Source organism: Lissotriton helveticus, chromosome 8, assembly GCF_964261635.1.
Source record: "Lissotriton helveticus chromosome 8, aLisHel1.1, whole genome shotgun sequence".
NCBI classification, from domain to species: domain Eukaryota; kingdom Metazoa; phylum Chordata; class Amphibia; order Caudata; family Salamandridae; genus Lissotriton; species Lissotriton helveticus.
Genome location: NC_136069.1, coordinates 756,264,272 through 756,278,226, shown reverse-complemented (window position 1 = coordinate 756,278,226; position 13,955 = coordinate 756,264,272).

The following is a 13,955-nucleotide window of genomic DNA, read 5'->3' as shown; positions in this document are numbered from 1 at the left end:
GAACCTCTCCCCCGCCCTGACTCCTTAACAGCAGAGTGACTGCCACGGTATGCTACTCTGTTCCCCCTGACCCCTGGTGTCACTCAGTGGTGTGTCCATTCTGTGGATACTGGGGATAGCCTTCTGTAACGTACATCATTAACAGACTGAATGTATCAAGGAGGAGGTCTCCAAGATATTGGTGCGAGGGGTGATTGAGCCCTCTAACAGCCCTTGGTCCAAGGAAGGACCCTATTGGGCTGAGTGAAGTGATATGTGAAAGGGCAGTAATCTTTCCAGACTAGTATGAGGGGAAGACACTAACTGTTAGGATGGGGTAGTTAGAAAAAATCAGATCCAGGGTGTGACCACCACTATGCATGGCCCTCGTTACCATTTGGGGAAGGTTAAGGTTACACATAGTCTCTCTGAATTGCTCTGCGGTTCTGCATTCAGGGTCATCCAGGTGAATATTGAAGTCACTGAGGACAATAAAGTTGGAGTATTGGTGATAGAATGGGGGAAGAACTGCGATACGTGTGCCTCGGGCAGAGATAGCGGCTTTTGGGGGCACGGTATCCTGGGGAACCTGAGCAGGAGCAGTTGGAAGAGATCTGGAGGGAAAAAACTGACCTTTGATGATGTCTATACTCATAAATTTGCAACTAAAAGTGGAGCTATAGACAATGACAATGTTCGAGCAGCAAAATCTGTATGAGTGAGCAAGTAACCTTCTGCGATGGCCATGGCAATGTCAGCGGCTGAGTGGGAGTTAAGCCAGGTTTCTGCTAGGAAGAGAATATCCCACTTACTGTGATTCAATAGGTCCAAAATGTGAGTTATGTTTGGGGAAGGATTTTATGTTGATTAGACAGAAGTGAATATCATTGAGGGAGGGGGCGTCATTATGCCCTTGCCCCCTGAAGGCATGTTGGGAATCAGAGTGACCCCTGGGGCCCTACAGGGAGTGGGCCAGTTAGACTTATAGATGTAGCAGTGGCAAAGATGACGGGCCTGCTGGGCATCAAATGGCAGGGTGATGCAAGATGTAGGACGGATATCAGCAATGTGTTCTGACCATAGTGTAGTCTCTGTGGGAAGGGTGGGGAGAGAGGGACGGCGTGGCTGGCACTAGACACGTTCCAGCCATGACCACGCACAGACTGGCTTGCCTTTGGAGTGGCATACAGTACAACGGCATACGGGGGACTGGCGTAGACTGGAGTTGCAGAGAGTGGAGTGGCTTAGAGTGCATAGAGGGGAATGTGAAGAGTGGATTGGTGTGTAGTGGAACAGCATACACTGGTGTAGCATACAGTTGTTTGACATAGAGTGAAGAGGCATTCAGTAGAATGGCATAAAGAAAGTAGCATACAGTGACATGCCATATAGTGGAGCAGCATACAGTGGAGTTGCATAGAGTAGACTGGTGTACACTGTAGTGCCGTACCCTAGAATGGTGTAGTGTGGAATAAGACACAATGAAGTGGCATAGTTTGCAGTGGCATACAATGAAGTAGCGTAGAGTAAAGTGGGGTACACCGGAGCAGCATACAGTGAAATAGTGTACAGTGGAGTGACATACATTGGAAGGGGGTAGAGTGGAGTAGCATATAGTTGAAGGGAAGTAGGGTTGAGAAGCATATAGTGTAGTTGCATACAGTGGAATACTGTATAGTGGAGTGGCATAGTGGAAGGTGGGGTACCGTGGAGTGGCATAGAGTGGAGTGGAACACCATACAATGGAGTGTTGTGGAGTGCAGTGGTATAGAGTGGAGTGGTGTAAAGCGGAATAGCATACATTGGAGTGACGAAGAGTGGACTGGCATGGAATGGAGTGTGTTAGGGTGTAATAGCATACAGTGGAGTAGCATAGAGTGCAGTGGCATAGATTGGCGTACAGTGGTGTGAGGTACAGTGCAGTGGCGTAAGGTGGAATAGGGCAGAGTGGAGTGGACTGGCGTAGTGTGGAATAGCCTAAATTGGAGTAGTGTGCTGTGGAGTGGCACAGACTGGAGTGGCATACAGTGGAATAGAATACAGTAGAGTTGCGTACACTATAATAGCATACAGTGGAATAGTGTGGAGTGTACTGGGGAGTGGCATACACCGAAGTGGTATAGACTGGAATTGGGTTGAGTGTATTGGAATTGAGTGCTGTGGCGTACAGTGAAGTGCGGTTCAGTGGAGTACCATAAGTGGAATACCGTACAATGTAGTGGAGTAGAGTGGAGTTGTATAGAGTCAAATAGGATAGAGTTGAGTGGTGTGGAGCATACTTCCACACAGTAGAATACTGTATAGTTAGTAGCACGTAGTGACGTAAAATAGCAGACAGTGGAGTGGTGTAAAGTAGAGTGGAATAAAATGGAGTGTGGTAGGGTTGAGTAGCTGACAGTGCAGTAGAGTATAGGGAGGCAGGAATATTGGAAAATAAATATTTTGACAAACAAATATCATAATGCATAAATATCGTTGCACAAGGATATCTTTTTTGAGGTAATTATTATTTTTTAAATAATTTCGATATTTTTAATATCATTTTCAATAATATAGTGGTTAAAATATTGTTTGATTATTTTCAGGTGTTTCAATTATTATAATTATATGTGTTATTATTGTTCATTTAAAGGATTACAAAATATATATATTGCAGTTTTAAGTGATTTAATGTTTTACAGTAATTTATAGTGTTGTAGTGGGTTGCTGGATGTATAGGAGGATAATGTGGAAAGCTAATTAGTTAATAATAGTTATGAATTACTTGATACATTTTATTCATATATATGATTGATATTTATTATGTAAATTATATGATATTGATTTCATTTTGTTATATATTATTTGTGGGCTGTTTTGTTTGTAAGAGTATATGATGGGAAACTAATTATTTAACAATATATATTTTAATTGTTAATTGATATTTTATTTGATTTTAATAATGTATTTAAAATATAGAACACTGACTATTTTACTGATATTTTAGTTGGGGATGCTAGGTTTGTAGGGCAATAGGGTGGAAAGTCAATAAATTAATATTTGATACATTACTTATTATTATTTTCCAATTCATTATTTAATTGAATTTTTAAATTATGGAATACTTACATATTTTAATTTGTATTTAGTTTTGGTCTGCAGAGTTTTCAGGTGTCTAAGCTGGGAAGTAAATAAACTAATCATTAATTAACAATCAATTATTCATTATTTAATAAAATTTCAAATATGTAAATTATCGAATAGTTATTTTTTTTAAGTATATTTTAGGTGCAGTTTGCTAGGTTTGGTGTGAGGTTAATTAATGAATTATTGAATATTAATTATCTATTTATTGGTAATTCATTATTTTATTGAATAGTAATTATATAAATTGATTGAGCATTTTTATATGTTTATTACTATATATGTATTATTTAACAACTAATTAGAAATTATTTAATTGATTTTAGAAATGTTAATTATGAAATCATTTATAAAAATGTACATTTAGGTGTTATGTTGTGTTATTTGGATTTTTAATGCCCATGGCTACTCATGAGTGTCCGGGGCGATGTCTAAAGGGGAGCGAGGAGACTTAGCAAATGAAAACATAAGTTTTCTGATTTTCCTTGAATACTATTCGGTCTTCAATATTGCGTAATGCCAGGGGAAGTGCGTTCCAAGCAGCTGCGGCCATCCGTGCCAGTGAGCTGCCGCCGAGCCTCTGGTACTAAAAGCGAGGTACTAGTGCAAGATGATGGGATGCCGATCGCAACTGTCTCATAGTCACATAGAAGGTGAACCGCTTTTAAAGGTAACATGGTTCAAAGTCGTGCAGAGCGCAATGGGCTAGGATCAGCGTTTTAAACTTCACCCTTTCAGCTATGGGAAGCCAGTGAAGGGAACGCAGGTGAAGGTGCGCGCTATATCTGGCGGAGATGCCTAAAAGAAGTCTAACTGCCGTATTCTGGACCACCTGGAGCTTGTTTATCAGGTAGCCAGGGATGCAAATGTAGAGCGCATTGGCATAATCTAGCCGGGACAGGATGAGAGCACAGGTGACCGTTTCTCTTGCTGCTTGGGGCAAGAGAGGAAAGAACTTTCTTAAAGTCTTGAGAAGACCAAAGCACTTGCCAGTCAACTTCTTGATGTGGAATGAGAAGGAGAGTCTCTCGTCAAACCATACCCCCATATTCTTGGCCTGCTTCCCTACAGGGGGCAGGGGGAACTCAGGTGGCCAGAGAGCTTCCCGGAAATTGGGAGGGAATTTTCCAAACAGTAGAACCTCTGACTTCTCCTCATTACATTTTAGTTGTGCTGCCGCTAACCATTTAAAAATGGAGGGGAGACAGTGATGAGCTGAGGAGACAGAATTATCGTTGTTGTCACAAGTAAAGAGCAACTTGGTGTCATCGGCGTAGGCCAACACCTTTGCTCCCAGGCTCTCGGCCTGATGGACCATGGGTGTCACATAAATGTTAAATAGAAGGGGGCTAAGGGAGGACCCCTGAGGAACTCCCGTAGGCACAGACTACGTGGTTTTCTAGGTTCAGTGGGAAGTTAATTAATTGGATACTTCAATATTAATTATCTATTAATGGATCATTCATTATTTTATTGAATAGTAATTATGTAAATTGATTCACTTTTTTTATTGCATATATGTATATATATATATTTTACCAATAACGCGGCACTCTCGAAGGGATATGTTTCAAAAGTATTTTTTCAATAAAGCTCAACCAACGCATTTCAGCCTCCACGGCCTTGCTCATGGTCAGTGAGTTCTTTCTCTCTTGCACTCATTATACACTCATATGGCCCTAATGCGGCATTATGGGTATTTTAGTGCAGTTCAAGGGATTATTTACAATATTTACACAAAAGGAAATATTCTGATATTGATAAGAAAAACATTGCATGGCATAGTACTGATATAGTATCAGGCAAAGAGATTGTTCAAGAGCCATTTTTAACATAATGTTTTCAGTCAAGCGTATGGTATGCAATTAATCACATTAGGCAACAGTAAAGTGAAAAAGAGGGAGGATTGCGAAAAGAAGAGACAAGAAAAAAGAGAGGAAGAAAAAAGGGAGAGTGAAGAGAAAACGTAACAAAGATACAGAGCAAGAGAGGAAAAAAGGGGGATTAGAAAAAGGAACTAAGAAGGATAAGCAAGAAAAGGAGAAAGGAGAAAAGAAAGAAGGGGAAAAAGGGGGAGGAAAGAAAGGAACATTATTGTGTTGAAACAGGTTAGGTTATTCAGTACATATTACACAGGGGATGAGTTTGTCCTCATGTGTGGTTGCTGTTGTTCAATTCATCAGTTTGCGATTAGCATTGTTAGTTATATGTATTTGACTTACAAGATTATGCTGTACAGTACAACAATAAGGTCCTAAACCAAGAAAAAAGAAAGAAAGAAAAAAAGAATGCCAAAAGGGGGAAGGGAAAGGGAGGGAAAGGGGATGGAAAACGAGGAGGAAGAGGAGAGTAAAGGTGGGGGATTCAACTTATCAATAGGACTAGTACCCCAAGTTCATTTTGAGAGTTCAAATTTCAGAGAGTCATTAGAAAGGATTTACTGGGTTTGATTTCTACTCTAGATGTACTGCAAGTTCTTCGTCATAGTTCATCCCTCTCGGGGTCTTGGTATTTAGCCTAATAATGTACCGGGATTCCAATTGGCGCAGTTTCTTGATCCTGTTGCCACCTCGTTCGTCTGGCATGATGGTATCAATTCCATAGTAGCACATGGCCCGCCAATCTCCATTCTGGCATAGGATCATATGTTTAGCTGTTGCATATGCGGTGTCTTTGTTCTTAACTGCCCGAATGTGCTCCAGAATCCGTTTTTTCAAAGGGGAGATTGTGATGCACCGTTACATCGCAACTTTTACAACGGGAGTCTTTTACAACGGAACTTTTACAACGCAGGATCCATTACATCGGATGCCATTACAACGCATGGCATTACATAGCAGATGCTATTACAACGCATGGCATTACATTGTAAGTATAGGTAAGTATTTAATTTTTTTAAATTTTATTAATATTAATTATAATTAAATATATTTATTTATGTTTTTTAATATTATTAATTTATTATTTATTATATTAATTAAAGTAATTTTTAAAATAAGTACAGGTGTACAGGGGTGTTTTTAGGTTTCAGGGTAGGGTTTGGGTTTTGGGGTACAGGGGTGTTTTTAGGTTTCAGGGTAGGGTTTGGGTTTTGGGGTACAGGGGTGTTTTTAGGTTTCAGGGTAGGGGTTGGGTTTTGGGGTACAGGGGTGTTTTTAGGTTTCAGGGTAGGGGTTGGGTTTTGGGGTACAGGGGTGTTTTTAGGTTTCAGGGCAGGGTTTGGGTTTTGGGGTACAGGGGTGTTTTTAGGTTTCAGGGCAGGGTTTGGGTTTTGGGGTACAGGGGTGTTTTTAGGTTTCAGGGCAGGGTTTGGGTTTTGGGGTACAGGGGTGTTTTTAGGTTTCAGGGCAGGGTTTGGGTTTTGGGGTACAGGGGTGTTTTTAGGTTTCAGGGCAGGGTTTGGGTTTTGGGGTACAGGGGTGTTTTTAGTTTTCAGGGCAGGGTTTGGGTTTTGGGATACAGGGGTGTTTTTAGGTTAAATTAAATTATTTATATTATATTAATTACATTTCCTAATTAAAATAATTAAATTAAATAAATTATTTTAATTAATTTAATTTAATTACAATTAAAAAAATATTTAAATTAAATTAATTTCATTATATTAATTAAATAAAATTAATTACAATTTTTATTAAAATTAATTTAAATAAATAGATTTAAATTTATTAAATAAAATTAATTACTATTTTAAAATGTATTTTAATTGAATTAATTAAATTAAATTAATTAAATTAACTTAATTACATTTTTTTTTAAAAGGTATACTTACCTATACTTACGATGTAATGCCATGCGTTGTAATAGCATCTGCTATGTAATGCCATGCGTTGTAATGGCATCCGATGTAATGGATCCTGCGTTGTAAAAATTCCGATGTAACGGAATGCGATGTAAAAAAACGCGTTGTAGTGACACCAATCCAGGGGAGATAGTACTGCCAATGTCCTTTTGGCCACAGGTGCACACAAAGATATAAATTACAAACTGTGTGGTGCAAGTGATTCTCTGGTTCACCATTATTGTGTTCCCATTCGGTTCTGTAATTGCCTTCGTATTCCTGCCGATCTTACAGGCTTTACACGAATTACATTTGGTGAAGCCATTCCGTTGTTCTACTAGCCAGTTTGTTTCTTCTTTCTGTTTGAAGTGACTGCTTACCAACATATCCTTTAAGGACTTTGTTTTTCTGTATGTCACAGTGGGTTTAGGGGCAATCAATTTTCCTATAGCAGGGTCCTTCGCAAACAGGTGCCAGTGTTTTTTTATTTTGTTCATTATTATGCAACTTTCTTTACTGTAGGTGGTCACCAATCTAGGTGCTGATTGACCTTCGATTTGATTTTGTTTGGCCTTAAGTGTGAAAGTTTCTGCTCTTGTTACAAGGTCAATTCTTTTCTTGTTTTTCCTAAGAGTGTTTTCTCTGTAGCCTCTTTGTTTTAACCTTGCCAAGGTTTCTTGAATTTTTTCTTCTGCATCCTCAGGTTGTGAACAGTTACAGTTCATCCGCATGAATTCCCCATACGGAATACTGTTCAGGAGGGGTTTGGGGTGGAAGTTGGTGGCCGTCTCCTTTCTATAAAGCGTGGAGTGTATTTGCTCATCCTTGATAAATACAAGTGTGTCAAGAAAGGGAATTTCAGTTCTACTCATGGTGTACATGAAGGACAGACCGACTTGATTATTATTTAATTTATTGTAACATTCTTGGAATTCCTTTTCACTTCCATTCCATATTAAGAACAGGTTGTCTATGTAACGGACCCACAGAATATTTCTGTCTAGGTCTTCCTGATGTTACGCATCCCAGGCAACTGTCTTCTCCCACCACCCCATTGTTATGTTTGAGTAGTTCACAGTAAATGAGATGCCCATGGCAGTTCCACATAGTTGTTTAAACAGTTCTTTGTTAAAACAGAAGATTTTGTTCGTGAGGCACATTTTGATCATAACAAGTAGCATCTGTGTGTGTTTCATATCTGACACTGTTCTTTGTTTCAGAAAATAGTTACAAGCCTCCAAACCTATGTCATGTCGTATTGAGGTATACAGGAAGACTGCAACTATGGTTACCATTAGAAATTGATTACTCCAAATAATTCCATTCAGGACCGGTATGAAATCCCCAGTGTCTCTGATGTATGAGCTCATACTTTTCGCTATAGGGGCAAGGAATTGGTCAACGTATTCCGAGATCTTCTCATATAGTGAGTTGCTAGAGGAAACGATTGGTCTGCCCTGTGGGTGACTCAAAGTCTTGTGTATTTTAGGTAAGAAGTAAATGGTTGGAATAACCGGGAATTCGTTCATTAGAAATTTAATTTCTTCATCAAATATATATATGTATATGTATTTACGTTAGGTATTATTATATTAAGAGTTTTATATGTTTCTGCATTTCTGGCATTATATATATATATATATATATATATATATATATATATATATATATATATATATGAGAACTTTCTTACACCTTTCAGCACTGATGAAAGCTACGGCTGAAACACGTCTGCGATTTAAATAAAGTTGTTTAACGAACCCCCGAGAGTGCCTATGCCTGGTTTATGAGTGCAAGCATTGGAGCTGACATTTTAACGTGAGTCCCACCCTCATGCAACATGGCACCCGTCTTGAGTTCGACGAAACCTGTGTATATGGACTTTTGAGCTAGGAGTGTAAACAGGAGCCGAACCATCTCTGCAGGACGTATCCGTCGCCCGGAGGTCGTGAATTATTCAAATCCAAGGTATGCAGTAATTCTACTACCGCCTGCGGACACTTCCTGATTTGAAACAGAGGCTTGTCGAGGGGGTCGTGCACGGCATTTTGGTGGTGAAGATTAATAGTGAGAAGCACAGTTGGCATGCCGTATTGAGAATTGTGATGATTACATCATTTACCCGTTTGCGAGTAGCAATATGAACTGGGGATAAAAGGCATAACAACACCTCATTAATATGGCAGCCCGAAGACATTTCATTGGAGTCCTTCTTCGCCCACCTTTATCACAGCACCAATCAGGAGAGACTATTTCTTTTTTAAACAACACGCCGTGCGCATGAGAACTTTCTTACACCTTTCAGCACCGATGAAAGCTACGGCTGAAACGCGTCTGCGATTTAAATAAAGGTGTTTAACGAACTCCAGAGAGTGCCTATGCCAGCTTTATGAGTGCAAGCGTTGGAGCTGATATATATATATATATATATATATATATATATATATATATATATATATATATATATATATATATACATATATATTTCAGAGGGGTGACTTTTATTATATGCACTCCAAACAGCACAACAGTGCGGAAAGTGTTGGACTTTGGAGGGGTAGAATCCCTCTCCAGTTTGTTCAACAGTGGCAAAACGGTTAATTTCAAAGGAGTGAAATTTAGTATTCCCACTCCAAACGCAATAGTAGGGAAAGTGCTGGACTTTAGAGGGGTTACATATACTACTCCCACTCCATACAAGGTATAGTAGAGAAAGCATTAGATTTCAGAGGGGAAAATGTACTTTTCCCACTCCATACAGTAGGGAAAGTGTTGAAAAGCAAAGAGGTTAATTCTGCTATTTCCTACTGCAGTCTAAATAAGGGCAGGGAAAGTACTTCACGTCTAAATACATTTTATATATATATATATAAAATGTATTTAGACGTGAAGTACTTTCCCTGCCCTTATTTAGACTGCAGTAGGAAATAGCAGAATTAACCTCTTTGCTTTTCAACACATTCCCTACTGTATGGAGTCGGAAAAGTACATTTTCCCCTCTGAAATCTAATGCTTTCTCTACTATACCTTGTATGGAGTGGGAGTAGTAAATGTAACCCCTCTAAAGTCCAGCACTTTCCCTACTATTGCGTTTGGAGTGGGAATACTAAATTTCACTCCATTGAAATTAACCATTTTGCCACTGTTGAACAAACTGGAGAGGGATTCTACCCCTCCAAAGTCCAACACTTTCCGTACTGTTGTGCTGTTTGGAGTGCATATAATAAATGTCACCCCTCTGAAATCCAACACTTTTCCTACAGTTGCACAGACAATAGTGGGATTACTAACTTTTACCCCTCCAAAGTCCAACACGTTCCCTACTTTTGCATAGACTGGAGTGTGAATAGTAAATATTCCCCTCTCCTGGGTCTAACACTTCCCCTACAGTTGCTCTCTTTGGAGTGGAAATAGTAAATAGTTTCTCTCCAAAATCCAACATTTTCCCTATTGTTGCAAAAACTTAAGTGAGAATAGTATATTTAATATTCTTAGTCTCCAAATGTGTTCATAATGTTGGTTAAATTGAGGTTCTAGCATTTATTGTTTACTATAATTGTTTTATATTTTTATAATATGTTTTTATTTTACATATATTTAAATGTTTATGGTATTTTTTGTGAATCTGTTTTTTGCATTTTTTAAGATTTTTATATTTTTAATGTTTTATTGTGTATTCATGTTTTATGTGTGTGTGTATATATATTTATATAATATGATATAATACAAATATTTATTTGACAGTATATTAATTGTATTAATAATTCAAATGTATTTGTCTAAATATATTCAGATATATATATTCATAGTAATGCAATTAAAATAGAAAAATAATATAATGTAAAATAAATATGTATTTTAATTAAGTTAGACGGTGTCTGTGCATATCTATATCTATATCCATATCTATATATTAATCTATATATATTTATATTCACTGAAAAAACCATAGGTTTCAGGGGCGTTATAGTTAGCTGGACATTTCACTCATACAAAACCATAGAAATTCCTCCGTTATAGTTAGTTCAGCAAACTATAACTGGCGCGCCCGCAAAGCACTGCTGATGACGTCACATATTACATCACTCATGACATGATCAGTAACATCACTCATGACATCACTGATGACGTCTCAAATGACATTACTGATGACATCATCCTTGTGATAGAGTAGCAGACCTCCTCTCACCCTAATATAACCTTTGATACACACACTCAAAAATACAAACTAACATTTTCAAAACAATGGACATACCAATACCAGTTACAACACACCTATTCAGTAATTCCAAGAACTACACACACATCCACTCATTCACCAACAGTCCCCATACAGTCACTCATACATGTACTCACTCATCATATGTACTCATACACTTATACATCCTGCTACACACGGCCACTCATCCATAGAGTTACTTACACACATAGTCACACATGCAAACAAAGTATCAAACATCCATTTACTTGCAAATACAGTTATACACACACTACCACACTTACTTCTTCAGAAACGTACACCTACTTACTCTCTTAAACAATCACTTATAGAAACACCTACTTATTTGTACAAGAACTCTTCCAATCTCTCACTCTCCCTTATACTCACTTATATACACCAATACTAACCTATACTAGTTTAAAACATATGTAGTTACTCATAAATACACTATTGAGACAGTTATTCACTCACTAACACACCTATACACACACTCATCCACCTATACAGTCCTGCGCACATGCTGTCTTCACACATACAAACAGTGAGTCACTCATTCATGCATCTATGCACTAAGTAATACCCCCCACCGAACCATACAGACACTCATACTGATACTCATAAAACCAACTAATAACCCATATAGACACTCATGTAGCTTCTCACCAACCCATGCAGCCACTTATACACAAAGTGAGAGACTGATACAGATATTTACATATTAAAACATTACTCACTAACCCATATATTCACTAAGATACATTTAATCAGTCAGTTATACAATCAATTTTACAAAAAAATCATCCATTTAGACTCTTATATACCCACTTATTCTTCCATCGACCTTTAGATATGCATATATAAAACATATTTAATGTTCAGAAAAACACACATTCACCGGATGATGTCATCAGTGATGTCATGAGTGATGTCATGAGTAATGTCACTGACCATGTCATGAGTGATGTCACTGACCATGTCATGAGTGATGTAATATGTGACATCATCAGCAGTGCATGCGGGCGCAAGAGTTATAGTTAGCTGAACTAACTATAACGGGGGAATTTCTATGGCTTTGTACGAGTGAAATGTCCAACTAACTATAATGCACCTGAAACCTATGTTTTTTTCAGTGAACTTCTAATGTTTTTTAAATGCTAATTTCTAACTATAACGTGCCTGAAACTTATGTTTTTTTTCAGTGAATATATATATTTATTATACTATATATACATATGAAAATGTCTTGGTCCGCCTGTTTGCATCGGTGGCACTACAAAAATGGGTGGATCTGATGTCAGCACACCGATGAGGTCTTCTTATGGCTCCGATGACGTCATACAGTGTTGCGAGCGGAGCCGTGCTATTATGACGTCCTCTTCGACGTGGGAGAGCTAGGAAAGAAGTTCCATGGAATGCTGGTGCCAGGGATATTCACCTAACTGATCAGGCTAGTACTTTGGGAGCAACTGTTTATGTTACCACTCCAGAAACCGAAACCAGTGATCCGAGGGCAGAGGCCCTGCAGATGGCACACAAGGTGGGGTGCCCAGTCATGTGTACCGGCGGGGCAGCGAAGTGCCAAGCACCACAACCCACAAAAAAGGTAACAGGGGCACTGAATAACACAGGATGTTCTCTTTGTATCTGGCATGAATAAAGAAGCTAAAATGCCCTATTACCAAAATGTAGAATTAGTGCTACAACGGTCTTCAAGAGGACCTGCGATGCCACTTCTGCCTCCAGTACCCTGGAGCCGTCACATGGGTCACGCGGTACGGTCATACTGAGGTGGGACGCACACTCGTTGACCTCTCATGGCACTGCTCCACACTTCAAGAGGACGCTTTCCATTTGCTATGTTTTCTGATGACGGTTCGCACCAGCCCCGTCCAACAACAGAACTCATTTAGATCCAAACAGACTCTTCCACTCTCTCACCGGAAGTGAAACCAGTCCACTCCGACACTTTCACAATACAACAGCCGGGAATGCAATTTTTCAGTGAAAAAAACACATTCGTTCCTCCTAATTGATCAAATAAACGTCTCACTGAAGAACAGGGGCCATCTTCGATCGGTAAACAGCCGTTACAACTACTTTTTAACATTGTGTTACCATTACAACGCATGCATTACCACGCATGCGTTATACTTCGCGAAGTCATTACTACACATTTTTTTAGAACACATGGTCATTTACCACGCATGCCTTTACAATGAATTCTGTTGTAAAGGTAGGTATGGTAAATGTAAATACAACTGATAGGTTAGGGTCTTGGGGAGAATTTTTAAGACCTGCGAGGAGAGTTTCCCCAAAAAACATAACTATAGCAATAAACAACCCCGGGTCTATTCAGCACAAACAATAACGAGTGTTATATGTAAGAGGAAGGGTAAAAAAAAATTATTTTCTCTCTACAAAGGAATAATCCCTTTAGGAGTAGAACCCTCACTCACCCAAGGGTGACATGCTTCATCATATGGGTTCCTCCTCCCAGCAAGAACCTGGTCTTGCTGAGGGCTACAACCCCCTCACTGTGAGGGAGGAGCTCAGGGATGTTTTCAAGATGTTCCCCAATGTATTGAGGATTCCAAAATGCCATATGTGAAAAAATTGTGTGGTGAGGGTGCAGCGTAAAGTAAATTAGAAAAAGGAGTGGACCTAAAAGTGTATTAAAACTACCTAGGGAGATACATAAATACTCTCTTTATTGGTATGTTCTCACTGGCAGGATTAAAAATTACAGTACGTAGAGCAGTATGGATTTGAAACTGCTACATCAATGTGGTCGACATGTTTCAGCCCTAATGATCATAGACATGTATCGGGGGCTTTCTTCAGGACCATAGG